Source organism: Lycium barbarum, chromosome 12 (assembly GCF_019175385.1).
Source record: "Lycium barbarum isolate Lr01 chromosome 12, ASM1917538v2, whole genome shotgun sequence".
NCBI lineage: Eukaryota > Viridiplantae > Streptophyta > Magnoliopsida > Solanales > Solanaceae > Lycium > Lycium barbarum.
Genome location: NC_083348.1, coordinates 34,803,732 through 34,829,080, shown reverse-complemented (window position 1 = coordinate 34,829,080; position 25,349 = coordinate 34,803,732).

Genomic DNA, 25,349 nt, shown 5'->3' with positions numbered 1-25,349 from the left:
GAAATATGTTCTCCTATGGTGGATGCAATGAGGTTTCATGCAGTCTGGAAAGACATGAAAAGCTTGAATGAGTATAATAAAATATTTCATGTCTAGCTAGATAGTGAAGTTTATATGAAAATCTTTAAACGATTTAAAAGGTCTTAAAGCGGTTTCATTGAGTACCCCAATGGTTGTAAGATCGCTTAACATAAAGAAAGAACAATTTTGAATCTCGTAAAATATTCCAAAAGTAACATGTCTTAGTGCAATTGGTGCACTAATGTATCCTGCTATTACTATCCATGAGATAATGTTTTTATTGATATGCAATGATGCGGGCAATTTATAGCCTCACTTTTGCATATGGAAATATCATAGTGAATCAAATAGTGATATAAATTTATTAATTCTAATCAATATTATCAAAGGGTTTTTGGTTATTAAATGAGGGCATTTATATGATCTCTACAAAGCTCAAGCTCAAACAAATTACATGTGTGCATAGACGGGTTTTTTTCATATCATTCCTTCTATAAGGCAGTTAGTTATTATAACTTTTCAAAAATGCAAAGGAAGCATTCAGTTATTGCTATCTCTTCAAAAATGCAAGGGATTTTTTGAAGAATCAAGTTCTAAGACATTGTATGAAGAAAATGTTGCTTGAACATAATTCAACTGAAAGAATGATACATTGAAGTTGAAACAGAGGGAAATATATTTCGCTGAAAATTATATTCACGCATGATCATCAAAAGATGGATGAAATTATATTCAAGAAATTCAACTGACAAGTTAGTAGATTTAATAACGAAGGTATTATCGACCTCAACATTTGGGAAGCTGGTATACAAGATTGGGATGCGTCGTCTCTGAGAAATAAAATGATGTTTTCATCAGGAAAAGTAAAAATACGAGCTGTACCCTTTTTCCCGTAGCTATGGTTTTGTCCCATTGGGTTTTCATAGCAAGATTTTTAATGAGACAGCTATCAAAGCATATTACTAGATATGTGTACTCTTTTTCCTTCACTAGGACTTTTCCCCCCAAGGTTTTTCCTAGTAAGGTTTTAACTAGACACATTATCCATTAATGGGCACTCAAGGGGGAGTATTGTAAATAATATTATAAGTGAATGTCCATGTCTTGTAAAATATATATTTATTTATACTTGGAGAGCGAGGTTTGGTTGGAGACCAAAGTAACTAAGCAATAACTATAGTTACTATAGGACTAATCTAGTTAGATTGTAACTAGTTACTTGGTCACCAAGAATTTCTCTTCCTATAAATAGGAAGGTTTTATCTCCTTAGTAAGACATCAAAATGTAACAACATAATCTCTCCACAAGCTTCCTCTCTAATTCTCTTGTTTCACTCTCAATTTGTATTATTTTATAACCATAATCCATTAAACACTATTTTTGACATTCAAAATAGGATGTAGGGGTCTCCCAATCCCTATTGCTCTTACATAGAATATGGGAATTCATTTGTGTTCAAGCATACACGGCAGATATTAACTGTATTTGTCCTGTTCTTTATACGCACAGTGTACAACTGCTCTGGGATTTTGGCTAAATTTATAATTTTTCCCTTGGTCGTTCCTAACTTCATTTTTCTATATGACATAAATATGTATCTATTTTACTACACCGAGCCGCGCTATAGTCGGCTGGGTACAATACCTATTATGCACACCACTGTAGTTGGGTACGTTATGATGATGTTAGCCCCAAAGAGTGGCTTGATGATAAAATGACTTATGTATATATAAGTTTTTAAACTAATGCATGCATGTGACATGCTCCCAGTAGTACCCAGGGTTTCAAGTTACTTCTTCTCTACCTTTTTTTGCTTTATTGATTATATATATATATATATATATCCTTGCCTTACATACACGATACATTTATCCGTACTGATGTCCTATTGCTGGGACGTTGCGTTTCATGCCTGCAGGTCCAGAGAGCCAGACAGAAGGATATTCTCGGTAGGCATCCCCTGCTCAGCGTTGATGGTCACACTCGCTCATTCCGGAGTTACTATAGGTGTCGGTATGCTAGATGCCTCGTGAATGTGTGTGTCTATATATAATATCTGCATTACGGGTATGGCAGGGCCTTGTCCCGACCTTCTTACAGTCATGCTACTCCTAGAGGCTTGTAGACAAGTGTCCTTGGTACAGTACTGTATGCGGCATTGTCGGCATTCCATATTACTAATCAACTACTTCGGAAATTTTAGGCTCCGTGGCTTGAGTCGCAAATTACGCAATAGTCTTGCGCGGAATCCCACATTGAATTCATTACCAAATGCGACAACCCTGTGTTCTGGGTATTGATATTTCATGATGGCCTTGTCGTGTGTGTGTGTGTATATATATATATATATATATTATTATTATTATTATTATTATTATTATTATTACTATATATAAGAGACAATAAAAGGAATTTTGTAGTCCTCACAAAAGTTTCCAATAAAATGTCAAACGTTTCAATTAATTATTTTTAGGTCCTAATCCTATTTTGTAAAGTCAAAATTATATTTTGTTCTTATGATCTACTTTTCACAAGTTATCGAACCTCCTACCGTATTTTTTCCTATTATCTTTGATTTCCTATTCGGTGCCCGGTATCCGCACTAGAGCCCGATTAATCCGGATACACGTCGCTTAGGGCCCATTCAACGGAAGCGCTCCCCATCAAGGATTTTTCATACCAAGGCTTCAACCTGAGACCCTTGGTTAAGGGAGGAACAACCACATCTGCTGCACTTTATTTTCCTTGTTACTTTCTTCTATTGATCTTATCTATTAACGTAAAAAATAGTAATTTCTTTGCTAGATTCTTGGTTCTTGTTATTCTCTTGTTTTCTCCATTTTTCATTTGTTGCTTATTTATAAACTTTTACATGTTGCTTTATATATATATTATGAAATTTTAGAATTTCTGAAAATTCTTTTGCTTACATGTAGGCATTTCTTTTAGTTTATATTTATACTTTAATGAGCTCATATATGTTTAATCTTTTTTACCAAAATGATTTTTAGATAGTTTTACAAATTATTAAATGATGTCATGTAATGCTGAAAATTAAAACAGTGTTATAAGTCAAGATCGTGTTATATTTAAAATATATTGTTTGATTAACTATAATTAATTTTTTAAACACAAAATAAGTTTGAAGCAGGGCGGAGTTAGAGTGTCGGTTACGAATTTGGTAGAATTCGGCAGCCCTTTGGTTTAAATTTTGTATTTGTCTTAAAAGTTCATTAAATATGTATAGCTTAACTTCAAAAATCTGGATTGAGACCTCATAAACATCAAATTTTGGCTCCACATATGATTTGAAGTAAATAATTTCATCAAAACGAAAGTTAAAATATTAAAGGAGTGAAATGAAAGTTTTGCTTTTATATATTCAAAATAAACTTAATGGAAATTTAATAATTACCAGCATAAATTATATTTCTTTAATTAAAATATCTACTTTTATATCTTGAATTTGGGCCCGCGCTTAGCATGGGCTTCATGGGACGTGTATATATATATATATATATATAGAGAGAGACATATTCTTGGGTTTTGCTATATGCATATTCTTGGGTTTTGCTGTTTGCAGGTGAATCTCTCTACTATTTGTGAATCATGTGACGGCCTTGTCAGCTTATAGCTTGTTCAAGTATGTAGTAAGTGATGTACGCTGGTGCCCGAAAAGTAAGGCTGGTGCCGGTCTCACCCCTTCAGTTTAGGGTGTGACAAACTTGGTATCAGAGTAGGTCTGTCCTAGGGATATCTACAAGTCATATCTAGTAGAGTCTTGTTTATGGGTGTGTGTAGCGTGCCACACTTATAAGAATAAGGCTACGGGACATTTATGTTGTCACCTTTATTTCTTTTTCTAGATCGTGCGATACAGCTGATCCATAAGAAATTCATTCCTAATCTTCATGGTTCGTAAATTCGGCGATACCTACGACTAGAAAGAGGACAGATAGTAATAAGTGAGTTGTAACTTCGGAGGAGTTGAGTCATGAGGAGTTGCCTCATGTCAAAGATAAAATGAATATAAGGCCTCTATCGGGTCATTCGTGTACCAGACGTGTGAGTATGACGTCAGAACATTAAAAATATGAGCATTTATCTCATCTGTGCAGAAAAGGGGTCATGCCCTATCAGGAAGAAAATTAAGAGTTCAAAAGGTAAAGAGGTAATGTGGAAAAGGCACGAGCTACCTGAGTAAGGAAGATTGTAGGATAGCTGGAGTTTGGAAGAAACAACGCGGGTGTTGCAAGTCCGCTTTTGACCGTGATAGAACTATAGTTAGTAGCACTCGTTTTAACTTACGACCTATAGGCTTCAGCAAATATGGCTTTACGAAAAGGTGGAATTTCAGGATTTAGTAAGGGATATAGTAATCATTAGCGTTAGACCGATTGTTAGACTGGACGGTATTACTGAAGGATATTATGAACAGGTTTGTAGATGCTGTCACGACCCAATTTCACCAAGTAGCGCGGGCACCTACCTTTTCCACCTTGGTAAGCGAACCCTTATCCCAACAATCATAAAATCATGAATAAATAACTAAATAAACGGCAGAAGATAGAATACGGTATGTCTTACGATAATAATATAATAAAATGCGGAAGTAATGAAATACACCCCAGTATCTTTGCTGGTCATACAAGAGCATCTTACTAAATACTACAAGTTTGAACAATAGTAATGCATCAATTGTCTCAAAAGTCATGTCTCAGAATGGAAATAAAGACATAATAAAAGAAGAGTCTTCAAGCAGGCAAACGTTCTTGTGCTCACCTTGTAAGACTTGAAACAACAATTCTCGACTACTATCAGCCACGAGGAGTAGAGGTCGATCTCACTTGGAACTGTACATTCATTAAAAAATGCAGCAAGTGCAGTTCAGTACAAACAATAAGTACTGGAAGGTATCATAGGCCGACTAAAACTAGCTAACGTATATAAAGAAAACAAAGCAAGATAAACACATAAACCAACAAGTACAAGTCAACACAAATCCATATCCGAACTAGTATATCACAATAGTGTTAAACAAACATCAGAATCAAAGGTATAATGCAATGCAACAATGTATGTATGATGAATGCAATGCATATGCACCGTACATATATACTCCGATGATGGAACATCACATCTCTGCAGCACAACCCATGGGGGATCCGCGAAGTCCATGTACCACTCTCACGATCCCGGCAATGATCTCGAGTATCGGACACTCAATCGTTCCTTGCAAGAAATCTCGGGAAACGCACACTTAGTTCGCTCCGGTAAATGACCTCGGATCACAGACTTTCATCTTTCTTTTACGTTCTCCGGCAAAAACCTTGGAGGCTACACTCCCTCACTTCTATCATCAGTACCAAAACCATGCAGTATCAATGAATCATGGAAATGAGTATGAATACGATGCAATGTAATATCAATGTATCAATTCAATCCAAACAGTACCACCCAGCACACACAAGTAGTATCAGTAATAAGGCTACATAATAAGCCACAATGAATTCACAATCTAATCTCAATACCGAATAAAGTAAATTACCGCAATATCATAGTCACGATATAACACTAGTCACAATTTTCCAATGTGTCAACGTGGCAATGAGCCATTAAATAAGTAGAACAAGATAAGTAGATCAACACAACGGGGTGGCTAGCCCCCAAATCATACAACAAGGCCCAACCAAAGATAATATCTAACCCAACTTCATATCCGAAGGTTTACATGCATTCTCCGACAATATCATCTAAACATACGCTTCGCTAATCGAAGTCTCACCATAAGGTAAACCATAACTTACCTGGAGAGCTGAACAACAAGGTCTCCAAATCAAACCTTAGTCTTCCCCTTCCGTTGAGCCTCGAGATAATGAAAGTCTAAAAATATCTGAATCATGAAATTAGAATCAAGAAGAACATCATTCAAGCCTTACTTCTATTCAAGACCCAAATTTCCAACCTATGGAATGAGTTCTATGAACTAGAAAGACGAAATTAGGAATCTATAGGCCTCAACGTGAAATTAATGTTCTAGGTGACCAATTCCCATCAATAATAAGCTAAGAGAACTAACAAAATACTTAAATTTGGATTCTAGGCAAAACCCCCAAATTTGAATATGAACCCTAACTTCCAATTCCACAATTTGGCCACTCATTAGGAAGGAATTATGCAATAATAGATTATGATAATCAATTCCATCCTTAATGAAGCTAACCTAATCAATAAATCAAGATTTAAATGCCTAGAATGAAGAACCCATTGAACCCTCTTTTAATCATCAAACTTTTAAAGAACTTGCATGACAATGGATTCCTAAGGTGCTAAAGTAATCATGGAATGGAAAGGAAAGTGAAGGGCCTTAACACAATCATTTCCCCCCAAGAATCGCCTTGAAAATGCTCCCAATAACTCAGTTTTTGAAATAGTAATGAATGAGGAACTTTGGGCTCACTCATTTAATGAATCTATTTACCCGATAGCCGCTCCTGCGACAACGATACAGTTGCGGCAGTACCGCTTTAGCGCCCCCTCAGACCGCTACGGCAGTCAACTAATAAATACAATAGGCTGTTGTTGCAGCATGGCCACTGCTATAGCGATGCCGCCATTGATGTTCTAGTGCCACTACAGCAGGCACCAGACACCAGAAAATCCCTAAGTTTCACAATCTCAACCCGAAATCTCGGCCCGAGGCCATCAGCTCACATACCATACATGCAGATGCACATAAAAACACGCTATGAACGCACTCGTGGCCTCAAAATTCCCAACAGAGGTCTCGTTGACTGAGTCAATTCCCAATACCTGAAAACCAACTTCCCCACCCAAGTCCCAAAATGCACCCGAACGCATTGAGAACTGAACTAATTATACACACACATTCTAAAAGACTATCAGGACCTCTCGGAATAGACAGATTCATGAAAAAGGCCTATTTACTCAAAAGTCAATCTTGAGTCAACTTTTTTTCTCTTTAAGCCTAGATTTGCCAAAAAGTCACCCAAATCATATCTAAACACCTCGGGAAGTGTGTTAATAGTCTCCTCAGGTCAAATGTGGGCTAAACAAGCTCAGGGAAGGGTCAAAAGTACAGAAAAGATTATAACAACCAAACAGATCATTACAGATCCTCTTTAGGTAACGTATAGGTGTAGTATATTATGGGTGGTATAGTCTGATGCGACCATTGGAGGGTTTGTATTCAAATCCTTTTTTTTTTTGCAATAAGTACTCCCCTTGGCACGATTCATATTTTCGGTAAAGGAAAGATATTAAAAAACCAACGGACAAGTCTGGTTGAGGAAAAGAGAAACTAGAAGCAAAAGAACATTTTACTGGAATTTCCAAAATAAGATAAGATGGTAAGGTTAGCCAGAAGATAGAGGAATAAGTGAAACATTAGGGGAGATATAAGAAACGACTAAATGACATGAGCTAGGCATGGTTGTGCGATAAGACTCACGGTTAAATAAAAGAATGGGGCAATAGAAGACAAATGTAGGATATTAAAATGGGTATAAGTCGCAAGGGTATGCTTTCATTATGAAAAGCGAACGGACCACTCCAGTAGGGGTTATTAGCAGACCAATTTGGTTCCCTAGCTTAGGAGATACTAGTACTGGGTAGAGTTATACTACATGGGAGTCAGGACCTCGGCAACTTCGGTAGTAGTGGGTACTGCGATATTTGTCGGTGTGCAACAAGGCAGGGAAAGGGAGTTGATAGAAGAGTCACCTTTAAAATTTATTAAAGGCACCCTAAGACGCGTGCCACAAATTCTCGTTAAGATCGAGCCTGCTAGTTGAAAATAAATGACACTCTATACGTATAGGTGGTTCAGCTGTTCCCCATAAGTAAAGATTATAGTAAGGCGAGCGAGAAGAACGGGACGTATGAAGAATGAGTAAAAGAGGAAAGAAAGCAATGTAATGAAGAATGAGTAAAATAGGAAAGGAAGCAATGTAACGTTACAAAAATAAAATGCTTAAGGATAAGGTATTGGCCATTCTCCTGGGGGGGGGGGGGGGGGGGGGGGGGGGGGGGAGATAGTGCGGCATAGCATCACGATAGAATTACGGAAATGCTTAATGACAGAGTGATGAAAGGAATAGTAGTTAAGGGTTGGCATCGGATGAGGCGATGTTAGTATAAACTGTACAAGTGTTCCACGGCTTTAGCACGATACATGAGTATGAACACTGGGAAAAAGATGGTAATAAACACTTGATGGGAGGTATCAACCAATAGTAAGCATAGTCAGGCATTTGAGACTTAGATGATTAGTATGAGAAGTAAGCAGAGACGGAAAGGTATGGTTCCAAGAGGAAGTACTCAAAATTAACATATGGAAGATAGTTCGATCCAAACAATTTGTAATTGACTTGCGAAGGGCCTAGGTGTGGCGAGATAAGATGTAACAGATGAGTCACTAGATTATACAGAATTGCATAGGGGATTTAAGTGTACGAATTTTCATTTTTGCAAAACACAATTGTGATCCTCAAAGAGTATTTCAGACAGAAGCGATAGCATATAAAGTTCAATATAAGCATTTCAAAAGTACGAAGTGGGCCATTGAGCCTAGGATACGAGGCAAGTGTTTAAAATTTATGTCTGAAGGTAACACTATTAGATTAAGGATGGGAGTGGAAGTAAGCAGGGTTGACTGCAGCAGTTCAAAAATCGCCTAGGATTCCACAAGGATACATGACACAATGAGTTCGCAGCTTATTGTGAATAAGAGAATATGTTCTAAGAATAATTGATAAGTGAAGCTAGCTAAGAGATGAGGAAGGATAGTTTGTTCCAGGTATAAAGATCTAAGTTGGGATTATAGAAAAGTTATCCTGTAACGTCAATTCTTGGGTATTATGGTGTGTACCCAATGAGGAGGTATGCTAGTAAATCATCTATTATGTCCATTAAACGAAGAATTGGGATTAAGAGTAATGTTCGAAAATAAGTATACAAAAAGTTCCAGGATATGTGGGAACTAAGATAAGTTGACGCACTGGTGTTCCAAGTGTCAAACAAACGAAGAGAAAAGATTGTTACTCTTTGAATCAGTAAAGAAATCATGAAAAAGAAATACCCAACCCATGTTCTAGAGCTAGAAGTGGTTGTATACACATGCGAGGTGGGCAATACCACTTATATAGTGCTCATATGGATATCTTTATTGGTCAAAAAGTATTTTGTATACCTTTAAGTAGAAGAAATGGAACTGCGAAACAGAGGAGATGGCTCAATTTATTAAGGGGTAATGAAAATGATATCCTATACTATTCGAACAACTCAGTTGTAGGTCCACGAGCAGCCTAGCATAGTCGGGAATGAGGGGAGAGAGAGTTAGCCCGAGAGTAAATCAGCTAACCAGTTGGAAGCCGATTAGGTGTTACAGGTGTAGCTGGACAACGACATCAGATTATGGTAAAGGTACATTACTTTTGTTATTCTACTAATCCAGGGTCGACCAAGATGTACCATGACATCAAGAAAATAAATCATGTAGATAGTTTTCAGATGACCTTTTTTGGTGTATAGCCATACTTAAGATGAATTATATGGCTAGTGTGATTGTTAAAGGGATATAGAGTATAAGGAGATTGATCATGTAATTAGATTCTATTGAGGTTAGCTAAATGGATACATTTCACAGTCTCACAAATGAATTCTGGATTATTATGTATGGTAAATCGAATCGACGACGTCAGATAATCATTACGGACCTATAGTTCTCAACTTAAGGTGAAACGTGTTGATGGCTTTCAGATTATAATTATTGGATTGTAGAACATCCTTTCAGATGAATCGTATTGACATAGACGAACATAGTCTTTCTCAAGGGTAAGACAAATGTCGGAGGACTAGAGTACAAGATGGAAGGTACCAAATGAGGGTCCTATAATAGTACGTGCAAGCATCCTCGTGTATGAAGATTGAAAGGCCAAGAAGTGAGGCTAAAGAGATTATAGCTCTTTGTTAAATGGTCACTTCTTAGTACAACCTTTCATCCATAGACATATGACAAAACGGAATGCACGATTTGGAAACTCAAGGGTATGTTACCGGTATGAGTTTGCTTATGATAACAACTATCATTCTAGTATCTGACTGGCTCCCCAGGAAGCTTTGTACCGGTGGAAGTCTAAATCCCCTTATGGAAGAGTAAGAACACTGAGAAGATAAAGTCTAAATAACCTTATTTGTTCCAAATCGGAGGTGATACTCAAGTTAAGGTAGTGTGACAAAGATAGAATTACTGACAAAAAAAGTGATTTGCGGTCCTACGATGTTTACAGTTGATATATGATGACCGTGTAAGGTCAATTCTTGGGTATTATGGTGTGTACCCAATGAGGAGGTATGCTAGTAAATCATCTATTATGTCCATTAAACGAAGAATTGGGATTAAGAGTAATGTTCGAAAATAAGTATACAAAAAGTTCCAGGATATGTGGGAACTAAGATAAGTTGACGCACTGGTGTTCCAAGTGTCAAACAAACGAAGAGAAAAGATTGTTACTCTTTGAATCAGTAAAGAAATCATGAAAAAGAAATACCCAACCCATGTTCTAGAGCTAGAAGTGGTTGTATACACATGCGAGGTGGGCAATACCACTTATATAGTGCTCATATAGATATCTTTATTGGTCAAAAAGTATTTTGTATACCTTTAAGTAGAAGAAATGGAACTGCGAAACAGAGGAGATGGCTCAATTTATTAAGGGGTAATGAAAATGATATCCTATACTATTCGAACAACTCAGTTGTAGGTCCACGAGCAGCCTAGCATAGTCGGGAATGAGGGGAGAGAGAGTTAGCCCGAGAGTAAATCAGCTAACCAGTTGGAAGCCGATTAGGTGTTACAGGTGTAGCTGGACAACGACATCAGATTATGGTAAAGGTACATTACTTTTGTTATTCTACTAATCCAGGGTCGACCAAGATGTACCATGACATCAAGAAAATAAATCATGTAGATAGTTTTCAGATGACCTTTTTTGGTGTATAGCCATACTTAAGATGAATTATATGGCTAGTGTGATTGTTAAAGGGATATAGAGTATAAGGAGATTGATCATGTAATTAGATTCTATTGAGGTTAGCTAAATGGATACATTTCACAGTCTCGCAAATGAATTCTGGATTATTATGTATGGTAAATCGAATCGACGACGTCAGATAATCATTACGGACCTATAGTTCTCAACTTAAGGTGAAACGTGTTGATGGCTTTCAGATTATAATTATTGGATTGTAGAACATCCTTTCAGATGAATCGTATTGACATAGACGAACATAGTCTTTCTCAAGGGTAAGACAAATGTCGGAGGACTAGAGTACAAGATGGAAGGTACCAAATGAGGGTCCTATAATAGTACGTGCAAGCATCCTCGTGTATGAAGATTGAAAGGCCAAGAAGTGAGGCTAAAGAGATTATAGCTCTTTGTTAAATGGTCACTTCTTAGTACAACCTTTCATCCATAGACATATGACAAAACGGAATGCACGATTTGGAAACTCAAGGGTATGTTACCGGTATGAGTTTGCTTATGATAACAACTATCATTCTAGTATCTGACTGGCTCCCCAGGAAGCTTTGTACCGGTGGAAGTCTAAATCCCCTTATGGAAGAGTAAGAACACTGAGAAGATAAAGTCTAAATAACCTTATTTGTTCCAAATCGGAGGTGATACTCAAGTTAAGGTAGTGTGACAAAGATAGAATTACTGACAAAAAAAGTGATTTGCGGTCCTACGATGTTTACAGTTGATATATGATGACCGTGTAAGGTCAATTCTTGGGTATTATGGTGTGTACCCAATGAGGAGGTATGCTAGTAAATCATCTATTATGTCCATTAAACGAAGAATTGGGATTAAGAGTAATGTTCGAAAATAAGTATACAAAAAGTTCCAGGATATGTGGGAACTAAGATAAGTTGACGCACTGGTGTTCCAAGTGTCAAACAAACGAAGAGAAAAGATTGTTACTCTTTGAATCAGTAAAGAAATCATGAAAAAGAAATACCCAACCCATGTTCTAGAGCTAGAAGTGGTTGTATACACATGCGAGGTGGGCAATACCACTTATATAGTGCTCATATAGATATCTTTATTGGTCAAAAAGTATTTTGTATACCTTTAAGTAGAAGAAATGGAACTGCGAAACAGAGGAGATGGCTCAATTTATTAAGGGGTAATGAAAATGATATCCTATACTATTCGAACAACTCAGTTGTAGGTCCACGAGCAGCCTAGCATAGTCGGGAATGAGGGGAGAGAGAGTTAGCCCGAGAGTAAATCAGCTAACCAGTTGGAAGCCGATTAGGTGTTACAGGTGTAGCTGGACAACGACATCAGATTATGGTAAAGGTACATTACTTTTGTTATTCTACTAATCCAGGGTCGACCAAGATGTACCATGACATCAAGAAAATAAATCATGTAGATAGTTTTCAGATGACCTTTTTTGGTGTATAGCCATACTTAAGATGAATTATATGGCTAGTGTGATTGTTAAAGGGATATAGAGTATAAGGAGATTGATCATGTAATTAGATTCTATTGAGGTTAGCTAAATGGATACATTTCACAGTCTCGCAAATGAATTCTGGATTATTATGTATGGTAAATCGAATCGACGACGTCAGATAATCATTACGGACCTATAGTTCTCAACTTAAGGTGAAACGTGTTGATGGCTTTCAGATTATAATTATTGGATTGTAGAACATCCTTTCAGATGAATCGTATTGACATAGACGAACATAGTCTTTCTCAAGGGTAAGACAAATGTCGGAGGACTAGAGTACAAGATGGAAGGTACCAAATGAGGGTCCTATAATAGTACGTGCAAGCATCCTCGTGTATGAAGATTGAAAGGCCAAGAAGTGAGGCTAAAGAGATTATAGCTCTTTGTTAAATGGTCACTTCTTAGTACAACCTTTCATCCATAGACATATGACAAAACGGAATGCACGATTTGGAAACTCAAGGGTATGTTACCGGTATGAGTTTGCTTATGATAACAACTATCATTCTAGTATCTGACTGGCTCCCCAGGAAGCTTTGTACCGGTGGAAGTCTAAATCCCCTTATGGAAGAGTAAGAACACCGAGAAGATAAAGTCTAAATAACCTTATTTGTTCCAAATCGGAGGTGATACTCAAGTTAAGGTAGTGTGACAAAGATAGAATTACTGACAAAAAAAGTGATTTGCGGTCCTACGATGTTTACAGTTGATATATGATGACCGTGTAAGGTCAATTCTTGGGTATTATGGTGTGTACCCAATGAGGAGGTATGCTAGTAAATCATCTATTATGTCCATTAAACGAAGAATTGGGATTAAGAGTAATGTTCGAAAATAAGTATACAAAAAGTTCCAGGATATGTGGGAACTAAGATAAGTTGACGCACTGGTGTTCCAAGTGTCAAACAAACGAAGAGAAAAGATTGTTACTCTTTGAATCAGTAAAGAAATCATGAAAAAGAAATACCCAACCCATGTTCTAGAGCTAGAAGTGGTTGTATACACATGCGAGGTGGGCAATACCACTTATATAGTGCTCATATAGATATCTTTATTGGTCAAAAAGTATTTTGTATACCTTTAAGTAGAAGAAATGGAACTGCGAAACAGAGGAGATGGCTCAATTTATTAAGGGGTAATGAAAATGATATCCTACACTATTCGAACAACTCAGTTGTAGGTCCACGAGCAGCCTAGCATAGTCGGGAATGAGGGGAGAGAGAGTTAGCCCGAGAGTAAATCAGCTAACCAGTTGGAAGCCGATTAGGTGTTACAGGTGTAGCTGGACAACGACATCAGATTATGGTAAAGGTACATTACTTTTGTTATTCTACTAATCCAGGGTCGACCAAGATGTACCATGACATCAAGAAAATAAATCATGTAGATAGTTTTCAGATGACCTTTTTTGGTGTATAGCCATACTTAAGATGAATTATATGGCTAGTGTGATTGTTAAAGGGATATAGAGTATAAGGAGATTGATCATGTAATTAGATTCTATTGAGGTTAGCTAAATGGATACATTTCACAGTCTCGCAAATGAATTCTGGATTATTATGTATGGTAAATCGAATCGACGACGTCAGATAATCATTACGGACCTATAGTTCTCAACTTAAGGTGAAACGTGTTGATGGCTTTCAGATTATAATTATTGGATTGTAGAACATCCTTTCAGATGAATCGTATTGACATAGACGAACATAGTCTTTCTCAAGGGTAAGACAAATGTCGGAGGACTAGAGTACAAGATGGAAGGTACCAAATGAGGGTCCTATAATAGTACGTGCAAGCATCCTCGTGTATGAAGATTGAAAGGCCAAGAAGTGAGGCTAAAGAGATTATAACTCTTTGTTAAATGGTCACTTCTTAGTACAACCTTTCATCCATAGACATATGACAAAACGGAATGCACGATTTGGAAACTCAAGGGTATGTTACCGGTATGAGTTTGCTTATGATAACAACTATCATTCTAGTATCTGACTGGCTCCCCAGGAAGCTTTGTACCGGTGGAAGTCTAAATCCCCTTATGGAAGAGTAAGAACACCGAGAAGATAAAGTCTAAATAACCTTATTTGTTCCAAATCGGAGGTGATACTCAAGTTAAGGTAGTGTGACAAAGATAGAATTACTGACAAAAAAAGTGATTTGCGGTCCTACGATGTTTACAGTTGATATATGATGACCGTGTAAGGTCCCCCCCCCCCCCCCCCCCCCCCACATATATATGATATTTGTATGACTCTACAAAGCACACAGGTTGGGTTCTTGACTATTTGCAGGTGTTGGATAGTGCCCAATTATAGGGGAGACTTTGTTGAATTTTCGTAGGGCCCCTAACATGTTGACCCTCCCATACACCTCTGCATTCGATGACGAATGTTCGCAAGGGAAATGAGGATGTTGCATCCCGTGTTTTTGTGCGTTAAAAAGCATGCAAGTTAGACGACATATGTAGAAGAAAATGAAGTTATCCCCAAGATTATAGGTGGTTAGAATGATAGTACGGATATTTCATAAAGATTAGAAGTTAAACGAATTGAAGAAAATAAGTTTCGTCGAGGTTCGACATTTATTTGAATGAAATACAGTCCAAGTTATAATACTAGGAAATTGAACCATCCAACATAAGAAAATTTACCCAAGCCCGGTGGATTTGGTCATATTCAAGAATGGAGATCAAGAGCTCGGTGTATAAAAGGAATGAAGTCCCGAAATGATTTAAGACGGAAAATTGTGACGACGATGATTGCAGATAATAGTGTATGTGTAGCAAATGAGGCTGTGGACTAGTGCTTTATTACATGAGTTTAATAATGAGTACATGAATTGTGATTAAAATAAGTACAATTTAAATGAATTGAGATCAAGAAATTAATTATGTGTGCAATTGATTAAGTGGCGGGATTGTAGTGGAAGCAAATAAATTATTTATTGTTGGATAAGTGTTAAATGGATACAACCAGATGATCATGTACAGGTGGCATCAAATGAGCATGGATGGATTCAATAAGATGATAATGACACATGAGTGTCAAGTACACGTAAGCACAAAAAGGATGCATTGAAGTCTCTTTCTCAATGTTTTAACATTCTATTATAGGGAAATATATGTATATGTATATTGTACAATATGAACGAGAGGAGCAATGTTTTATTTTCTTAATATTCAGCAAGGTGATGTCAAATTTTAAGGAAGAAACGTATGATTCTTCTGAACAACAATATTCGGGTTTTTCTCACTACTACAATCTTGTTATTCTGTTTTTATCGCGTTGTTGAATCAGGGCTTTGTTTGAAGTGAAGTAGGGTAAAAGAAGAGTAGTTCTTAGCATATAAGGTAAGAATTCTCCTATCTTAGATATATTTAAATTTTCCCAGATAATAGCTAAATTGTGAGATGAGAAATATGAAATTAATAGCGGGAAATCATATAAGGTATTTATATTGTCGTGTGGGCTGTTTGGTGATTATTCTAAGTTGGTGTGTGGCTGAAAAATGATGGATTTGGGATAATTGTTGTTGTTCTTGTTGTTTGAGCGATAAGATATGAAAGAAATAGGGGAGATGTTGTCCAATTCATTGTAGAATCGGCTTGTCTTTTGATATACGTTCTATAACAAATACTTCATTAGCCTAATGAGAGACATTATTGTATTATAGGTTGAACCCCTAGACGAAGTGCGAGGTTGGATTGGCGAGGAAGCTAAAAAGGTATGTAAGGTTTCCCTTTCTTTTCTTTCGGCATGAATCTAACGATACTAGCTAATGGATGTCCCCATAAGGAGAAAACTCTACTCTAATGCCTATACATTTCATGTTTCCATGCTTCGATATGTTACCTAGTTAATTTATGCATGCTCTCTGGTTTTCCGATGAGTTATATGTTGATGTGTAGTTACATAATGAATTCGGAGGCTACTGACCTTACGTCACTCCGATTGTCTTAGACCATGTTCCATAAGTTCATCATGCATTATACATACATATATATATATATATATATATATATATATATATATATATATATATATATATATATATATATATATATATATATATATATACAGTATAGTCGGCTGGGACGCCACCTATTGTGCACACCACTGCAGTTGGGTACGTTATGATAATGTTCGCCCCAAAGAGCATATATACATCGAGCCGCACTATAGTCGGCTGGGTACGACACCTATTGTGCACACCACTGCAGTTGTGTACGTTATGATGATGTTAGCCCCAAAGAGTATATATATATATATATATATATATATATATATATATATATATCCCTACCTTACATACTCGGTACATTTATCTGTACTGACGTTCTATTGCTAGGACACTGCGTTTCGTGCCCGCAGGTCCACAGAGCCAGACATAAGGATCTTCTCGGTAGGCAGCCCCTGCTCATCGTTGATGGTCACACTCCGCTCTTTCCGGAGTTGCTATAGGTGTCGGTATGTTAGGTGACTCTTAAGTGTATGTGTGTGTGTGTGTGTGTATACACATATATATCTGCATCATGGGTATGGCGAGGCCCTGTTCCCACCTTCTTACAGTCATCCTACTCCTCCTAGAGGCTTGTAGACATATCTCCTGTGTTCCATAGTGTATGCGGTCTCATCGGCCTTGTGTTCTGGGGTATTGATATTTTATGATGGCCTCATCCGCCTATATATATATATATATATATATATATCCTAGAGGCTTGTAGACATGTGTCCTGTGTTCAGTAGTGTATGCGGTCTCGTCGGCCTTGTGTTCTGAGGTATTGATATTTCATGATGGCCTTGTTGGCCCCTATATATATATATATATATATATGCATGTCCTTGATATTTGGTGTTCTCTCTTCTATTTGTCAATCATGTGACAACCTTGTCAACCCATAGCTTGTTCAAGTATGTAGTAAGTGATGTATGCTGGTGCCCGGAAAGTAAGTGTAACGACCTGCTAGGTCGTTATGGGCTGTTGACCATTTTACCCTTACTAGTACCTTCCCGAGAATAAAATGAGCTTAAAGGGAACTCAAAAAGTTAGGAAACTAAAAACTGAAACTTGTGTCGGTTGTGTTATGCATTGCCTGGAGCTTGTCCTCATCTCTGTTAGGGAGTGACTTAGTAAATTAGACCTCCGTTGGGAATTCCGAGGTCACGGATGACTCTGTAGCGTGTTGTTTTTATGTATATGTGCACGTTTGATTTGTATATGTAGGGCCTCAGATTGGTGTTGGCATTTTGGGTGAAAAACTATTGGAAAAACCAGAGCTACTGGTCAATATGGACCGTTGCAGCAGCGGTAGTACCGCTGTAGTTAATCCGCCATAGCAGGGAGGTTGTTGCCATCGTACAAATCGGGGAATTTAATGAGGTCCACCATAGCGGGACTTTTCCCGTTATAGCGGGACCACCGTAGTGAAACATCGACAGCTACATGGGAGGCAGAAACTGTTTTTTATATTCCATATTTCGAACCCATTCCCGTTATAACACCAAACAGTTCCCAAGAACAGTAAGTGGCGATTTTCTAAGGCTAGGGCTAAAATACTCTTGAATGGTAAGTCTCAACCCTTTACTTTGTACATTCAATCATCATCTTAGGTTCCATGATTAGTTTAAGATTCTCTAATGGTGAATGAAAGGACTAAAGCCCTAGAACTTAAGAAATCCTTGAATAATGAGTGGGTTAGTGATTTTATTATTGTTTATTCATCTAAGGTTATAATTTATCATTTCATAGGGTGGGAATTCAAGTTCTAATGGATGAGAATGATGTATTGATACTTGGGGTTTCACAAAGATGGTAACTTTAGCATAAAAACTGCTTGTAAAAGGGTTGAATTGATTAGAAACCCATGAATTAGAATAGCACGATCATTGGGAGAGAAATGAAGATGAGTTTACCGTAAGTACTAGTTCAACCAATTGGAAAGAGTAGAAATAAGTGGGTTTCCGTTTTGTAATTGTTGCATTGTTTGAGTTGATGATTTGAATACTCATGTAGCACTATATTTCTAGACTTTAAAAATTCCAAGGCATTGCAGAAAGGAAAGGCTCGCGTGGAATAACTTTCATTGTTCCAGTTCTGCGTTGAGGTAGGTTACGATCCATTTGAGTTAGACTTTGATTAGTTGACTGTATATGTTATCACATTGATAGGAGAAAGCATGATTAGGGCTTCAGACATAAAGTGTGGTTGGAAATTCCTAAGTTTCACGTTGATTGACTTGTTATGTGATGAATTGTTATGATATGATAAAGAAGGAGTTAATGAATACTCTTCTTGTTGACTTGGAGTAATCCCTTGCTCATGTTATTGATGTGTCACGACCCGACTAGGGGCCGCGACGGGTACCCGGGGCTAACCACCGAGCTCCACTCGTTCTACTACTTATCATACTCATTAAACGTTCTTCTTTCAAATTCATACTCAAGTCATAAGAAAATCATCTTTCATTTGAGAACATAAATGCTTTCATATACATAAGCCTTTCGGCTATCAAAATAATATATGTATATACATAATAGCAACCTCGTGAGACCATATAACCCACACTGTGTATCTACGAGCCTCTACTAGAGTGCTAGACATAGGGACGGGACAGGACCCCATCGTGCCCAAAATATACATATGTACACAAAAGAATAATCAAGGCACCTCCGAAACAATGGAGAGCTCTCAAATCAGCTACTAGCTCCTACGAGTCTGGATCAAGATCACCTCCCTGTCTACCTGTGGGCATGAACATAGCGACCAAATAAAAAGGACGTCAATACGAATATTGTACTGAGTATGAGAGGCATAGACAGTAAGGATACGTCAATGAGATGAAGGATGCATCAATAAGAAACATCTGTATCTGACTGTCATTTATAAAAGAAATAACACATGATGTCTTACTCACAATCATCATCATATCATATATGCATAAATGTATAAGCAGCCCGTCAATATAGGTACGGTGTGATAATCATTAGCCTGCGTTCAGGCCTCCCGTGTCCGTGGTACCATCTCATGCCGCCCACTAGTGATATCTGCCCATGTCATCTGGACATGGTGTATACGCTGCCCGCCTTGGCGGTGTCTGCCCGGCCATATAGGCGCGGTGTGATAGAATCATGTACATATCATAGACTTACCATATTCTCATCATACTATTACAATAATGCATGACTGGAAACTTAAGACAATTATACTCTCTCGGGGTGACAAAAAGTCGTAACCCCCGATTCCATTATGGAGCATTTATAAGTATTCTGCATCACCTTGAAGGAAATAGTATATAAGGTGAGTGTATACAATAAATGACATCATTAGCGTTATAGGGACATCATATCATGAACTCTAGAATCTTTAGACTCAAGCTCATCATCATCATTTTTAGGCTCATAATATATCTCTTATCTCATATAGCTATTCATGAACATAGACTCATCGTTTTCCGGAATGTTGGAGATTCATGGAGAGGAAGGAGAAGTCATGCTATAGGATTCATGCCATAGAAAGAAAGGACTAGCTCACATACCTTTTCCGTTTAACTATTCTATCGCTTGCTTGTTCTCCTTCGATGCCCACGTTTCTACCATCAAGAGAAGTTGTATGAACATTAGCTAATAGATTACTTAAACGTGCTTACTAAAGCTAAAGAAAATTGGGCAGCATTTCCTTTGTTTATACAAATTTTCCCATATTCTATATCAACTCCCAAACATTCATAACAACATTCACAATCTAATAGACAACAATCATCATTCATCTACATTATCCGCATTTCACACTTCCTTTTCAATTTCTCCATAATTATGATTATAGTTCACTATCGCGTTTTCTCATATATAATACTTATTCCATGGTTTAAATGTCATTCACAACATACTTACAACCACAATATACTAATATCCATAATTCAATCCAAACCTTCACCCAACAATGTCACTATTCACACATTCATGACCCATTTCCTATATCTTTCTACAATCCAAGTGCTTTTAACTTTCAACACCTTAAACAACCAAGAATGATCATAAAACTCACCTTAAACAATGGGAGAATAGGCCTTGAGTGGAACTTTTCTTCTTGCACCAAAACCCTAACTCACTTCCCTTGAATTTTCTTGGTGTAGATGAACTTTTAATAGGTTTCATACACTTGATTTCGTGGATTTGGTGTAGTTGATCATAGTTTTCCCTTGATTTCTTGTGGATGAATAATGGATAAGGTTCTAGAGGTTTCTTGGTGTGTGGAGGAGTGAGATGAAATGAAATAAATGAGAGATGGGTCCTTATATTAAATCATGAAATCAATCCCGACCGAGATATACGGACCAACATACGGTCCGTACATTTTATACGGGCCGTATGTGTGGCCGTATGTTTGGTCCAGAGAATGATTCCCCTCTTGGCTAAATATACGGCCTAACATACGGCCAGTATAATTTATACGGCCAGTATGTTGGGCCGTATAATGCCCAGTTGTTCCGATTTCGTTCTCGTCGACTCGTTTGATCTCCGATCCTTATGGAACCTTCTTGACACTTGTTTAACACCTCAATACCAATCTAAGGGACATTATATCTCTTCTATAAGACATCATTATTCCATCGTTAACTCATCGCTCATAATTCTTACCCGACACGCAATATATCCTTTACTTTCCTTAACAACCTTCTTCCATTACGTCAAACGTCTTTGAATCTCAATTAGGATCATCAAATGCTATTTATTACTCATCAAAACATCATATACGTCATGCCTTTTTATAGCCTATTCACTGTATGTTAATGGGGAATTTTCCAAGGTGTAACATTCTTCCCCTCTTTTAGAACATTTGGCCTCGAATGTTAAACACTCGGGAATTCTATAAAAAATTTACCAGAGTTTCCCCTGTAATATGGCACTACCATCCTGTCACAACAACCCATAATAATATTGTCTCATAGGGCCACAACATGATAGAACTATAAATTGGCCACACACGACCAAAAGCATGAAAAGAAAGTGTACATACCTCATATTGTTAATGTTTCATCTTGAATCTCTCATGGGGGTTGGAATAAATGCGGATATGTAGATTTCATTTTCTCTTCCGCTTCCTAAGTCATTTATTCTCGGTTTTTGTTTCGCCACAAGACTTTGACTGAAGCTACTTCCTTATTTCAAAGTCTTCGTACTTGCTTGTCTAAGATGGCAATGGGCACTTCTTCGTATGCTAGCCTTTCCGTCACTTGCACATCATCTATTGGAACAATTTTTGTGGGATCTCCAACACACTTGCGGAGCATTGAGACGTGGAAAACTGGATGAACCGATTCAAGCTCTGAAGGCAAGTCCAATTCATAGGCTACATGACCCACCTTACGGATAATTTTATAAGGTCCAATGTATCGAGGACTTAACTTCCCTTTCTTTCCAAATCTCATCATCCCTTTCATTGGTGATACCTTCAAAAATACCTAATCAACAACCTGAAATTCCAAGTCTCGCCGGCAGTTGTCCGCATAAGATTTTTGGTGACTTTAGGCTGTCAACAATCGATCTCGGATCACCTTGACTTTTTCTACCGCTTGCTGAATCAATTTAGGGCCTATTAGTTGTACTTCTTCTATTTCAAACCATCCAATTGGGGATCTACACTTCCTTCCATATAAAGCTTCATACGGAGCCATTTGGATACTGGAATGATAGCTATTCTTATATGCGAACTCAATCAGAGGTAAGTGATCATCCCTACTACCACCAAAGTCTAGTACACAAGCCCGTAGCATATTTTCCAAAGTCTGAATAGTACGTTCGGCTTGCCCATCCGTCTGCGGATGAAATGTCGTGCTAAGCTTCACTTGAGTAACCTTCATGAAAAGACTTCCAGAACTTGGCTGTAAACTGTGCCCCTCTATCTGTGATGATAGATATCGGAATACTATGGAGTCGCACAATTTCCTTAAGATACAACCTGGCATAATCTTCTGCTGAATATGTGGTTCTGACTGGAAGAGAATGAGCTGCTTTCGTGAGTCTATCCACGATCACCCATATGGAGTCATACTTTCCTCGGGTACGAGGTAACCCCACAATAAAATCCATGTTAATCACTTCCCACTTCCAAGTAGGTATTTCCATTGCTTTCAATAATACTCCTGGCTTCTGATGCTCGATTTTCACTTGCTGGCAATTTGGACACTGAGCTACAAATTCTGCTATGTCTCTCTTCATGCCATCCCACCAATATATTATCTTGAGATTATGATACATCTTCGTTACACCTGGGTGAATAGAATACCGAGAATGATGAGCTTCTTCTAGAATCCGATGGCGCAATTCTGAAACATTCGGAACACATAGCCTGCCTCAGTATCTAAGAATTCCATCCGTGGAAGTTTCAAATGGGGACTTCTCTTTTTCATGAGATATGTCTCTGTGATGGAACAAATGAGGATCTTCATACTGACGCTCTTTCACTTCTATATTCAGGGACGAAACTATGGGATCATTTATATCAATTCCTGCATTACCCGAATCAATTACACGCACTCCAAGATTAGCTAGTTGATGGAGCTCATAAACTAATTCTTTCCTTTCCGGAGGAATTTCGCATGAACTGCCCATTGATCGGCCGCTAAGAGCATCAGCTACTACATTTGCTTTTTCGTGGTGGTATAAAATATTCACATCGTAATCTTTCAATAACTCTAATCACCGCCTCTGCCGCAGATTTAACTCCTTCTTCTTGAAAATGCATTAAAGGCTCTTGTGATCTGTATAAATATCGACATGCACACCGTACAAGTAATGTCTCCACATCTTTAATGCATGAATAATGTTACACCTCGGAAAATTTTCCGTTCATGCACAGTGAATAGACTGGCGAAGGGCGCGACGTATACTATGTTTTGATAAGTAAGAAATAACATTTGATGGTTCTAAATGAGATTTCAAAGACATTCGAAGTAAGAAAAGAAAGTTTGCCAATAAGAGGCAAGACATACGAGATGTATCGAAAAAGGATTTATGAGTAATGAGTTAATGACGATTCAATGAGACTCGGGAGAAGAGTTATAACGTCCCGTAGATTGTTAATTAGGTGCCAAACAAGTTTCAAGAAGGTTCTATAAGGATTGGAGATCAAACGAGTCGACGAAAATGATTTTCGGAAAACTGTGGATTGTACGGTCCATTATATGGACCGTACAAAAGATACGGACCATAGGTATTGTACGGACTGTATGTATGTCCGTATAAATGGGTCGGGACAGAATTGTGTGTATTTAATAAGGGACCAAGTTCATTTCATTTCATTTCCCTTCATACCCCTTCTCTCTAAAACATCTCTCTACACTTCTCCAACAAGAATTCAAGGGGTATTTGCGATCAAATACATCAAACCAAGTGAATAAAATGTAAGAAACTCATTAAAGAACATCCAAGATAAGGAATCAAAGTGAAGGTGAAACTAGGGTTTTGCTCAAGTGAAGTGTTTGCACTCAAGGTTCATTCCTACACCATCTAAGGTAAGTTTTATGGTATTTACATGTTGATTAAGGTAATTGAAAGTTGAAACACTTGGATTGTAAAAGGATATTCCTTTGACTACTCCTGAGATATAGTGGAAAGACTTTGTTATGGTGGAGAGTGGGGATAGGAAATGGTTCTTGAAAGGGTGAATAGTGTCATTTTGAGTGATAACTTGAATTGAGTTATGATTATTGATGTGTTGTGATATAGTTATGTTATAAATGATATTAAGGACATGGGATAAGCATTATATGTGAGAAAACGTACTAGTATACTATGACCATGATTATGGGTGAATTGGAGTGAAATTATGAATTGCGGATAAAATAGATGGATGACAATTGTTGTCTATGATATTGTGAATATTATTATTGATGTTTGGGAGTTGATATATGATATGGAGGAAGTCGTATAAACAAAAGAAATGCTGCCCAATTTTCTCTAGCTTTAGTAAGCACGTTCATATAATCGATTAGCTAATGTGAATGCGAATTCTCTTGAAGGTAGAAGCGTGAGCATTGCAGGAGAACAATCAAGCGATGGAAATTATTAAACGAAAGAGGTATAAGGTATGGCTGCAGAGCCATTTGATGTGGAGAAAGTTGATGTGGCTGAGTTTCTTCAAGTATAAGGTATGTTATTCATCCCATCTATTATGTTGAGTTTATTTGAAGGTCTAGCAAGCCTTAAAAATGAAAATAGTTATGAAGGAAACATCATAAAGTATTATGTTGTAGCTGTTGTGTTTATGGGCTGTTTTGAGCATGTTGTGGCCGTGTGGATGGGCTGATTTATGCGTATAAAAATGGTATCTAACATTGTTGGTGTGTTGATGAGATTATACTCCTTGATTGGGATGGAAGAAAGTGTATGTTGTTGTATGTTGAAAAACATCGTGTGGGATATTTATGGAATATATTGGTATGGATAATAGTGTTGTTGATGTTGGTATTGTTGTTGTTGTTGATTGGTTGCTGAATTGTAATTCTGGGCTAGGCATATAAACAGGGGAGATGCTGCCGAAATTTCGGCAGATTATAAATGAATATATTTGAAGGACTAAGACAAGCGTATAACGATGAGTCTAATGATTGTGTAAATCCTCTTAAATGTAGACTTGCGAGCTTGGACAAATAAGCGTAGCTAATAGGAGGTGGAACAGGTATGTTAAGGCTTTTCCCTTTCTTTCAAAGGCATGATTCCTACGTTATGATTCCATAAATGTTTCCATAATAGCCTTGTTTTCAAAGCTTGAAGTTCATGACTCT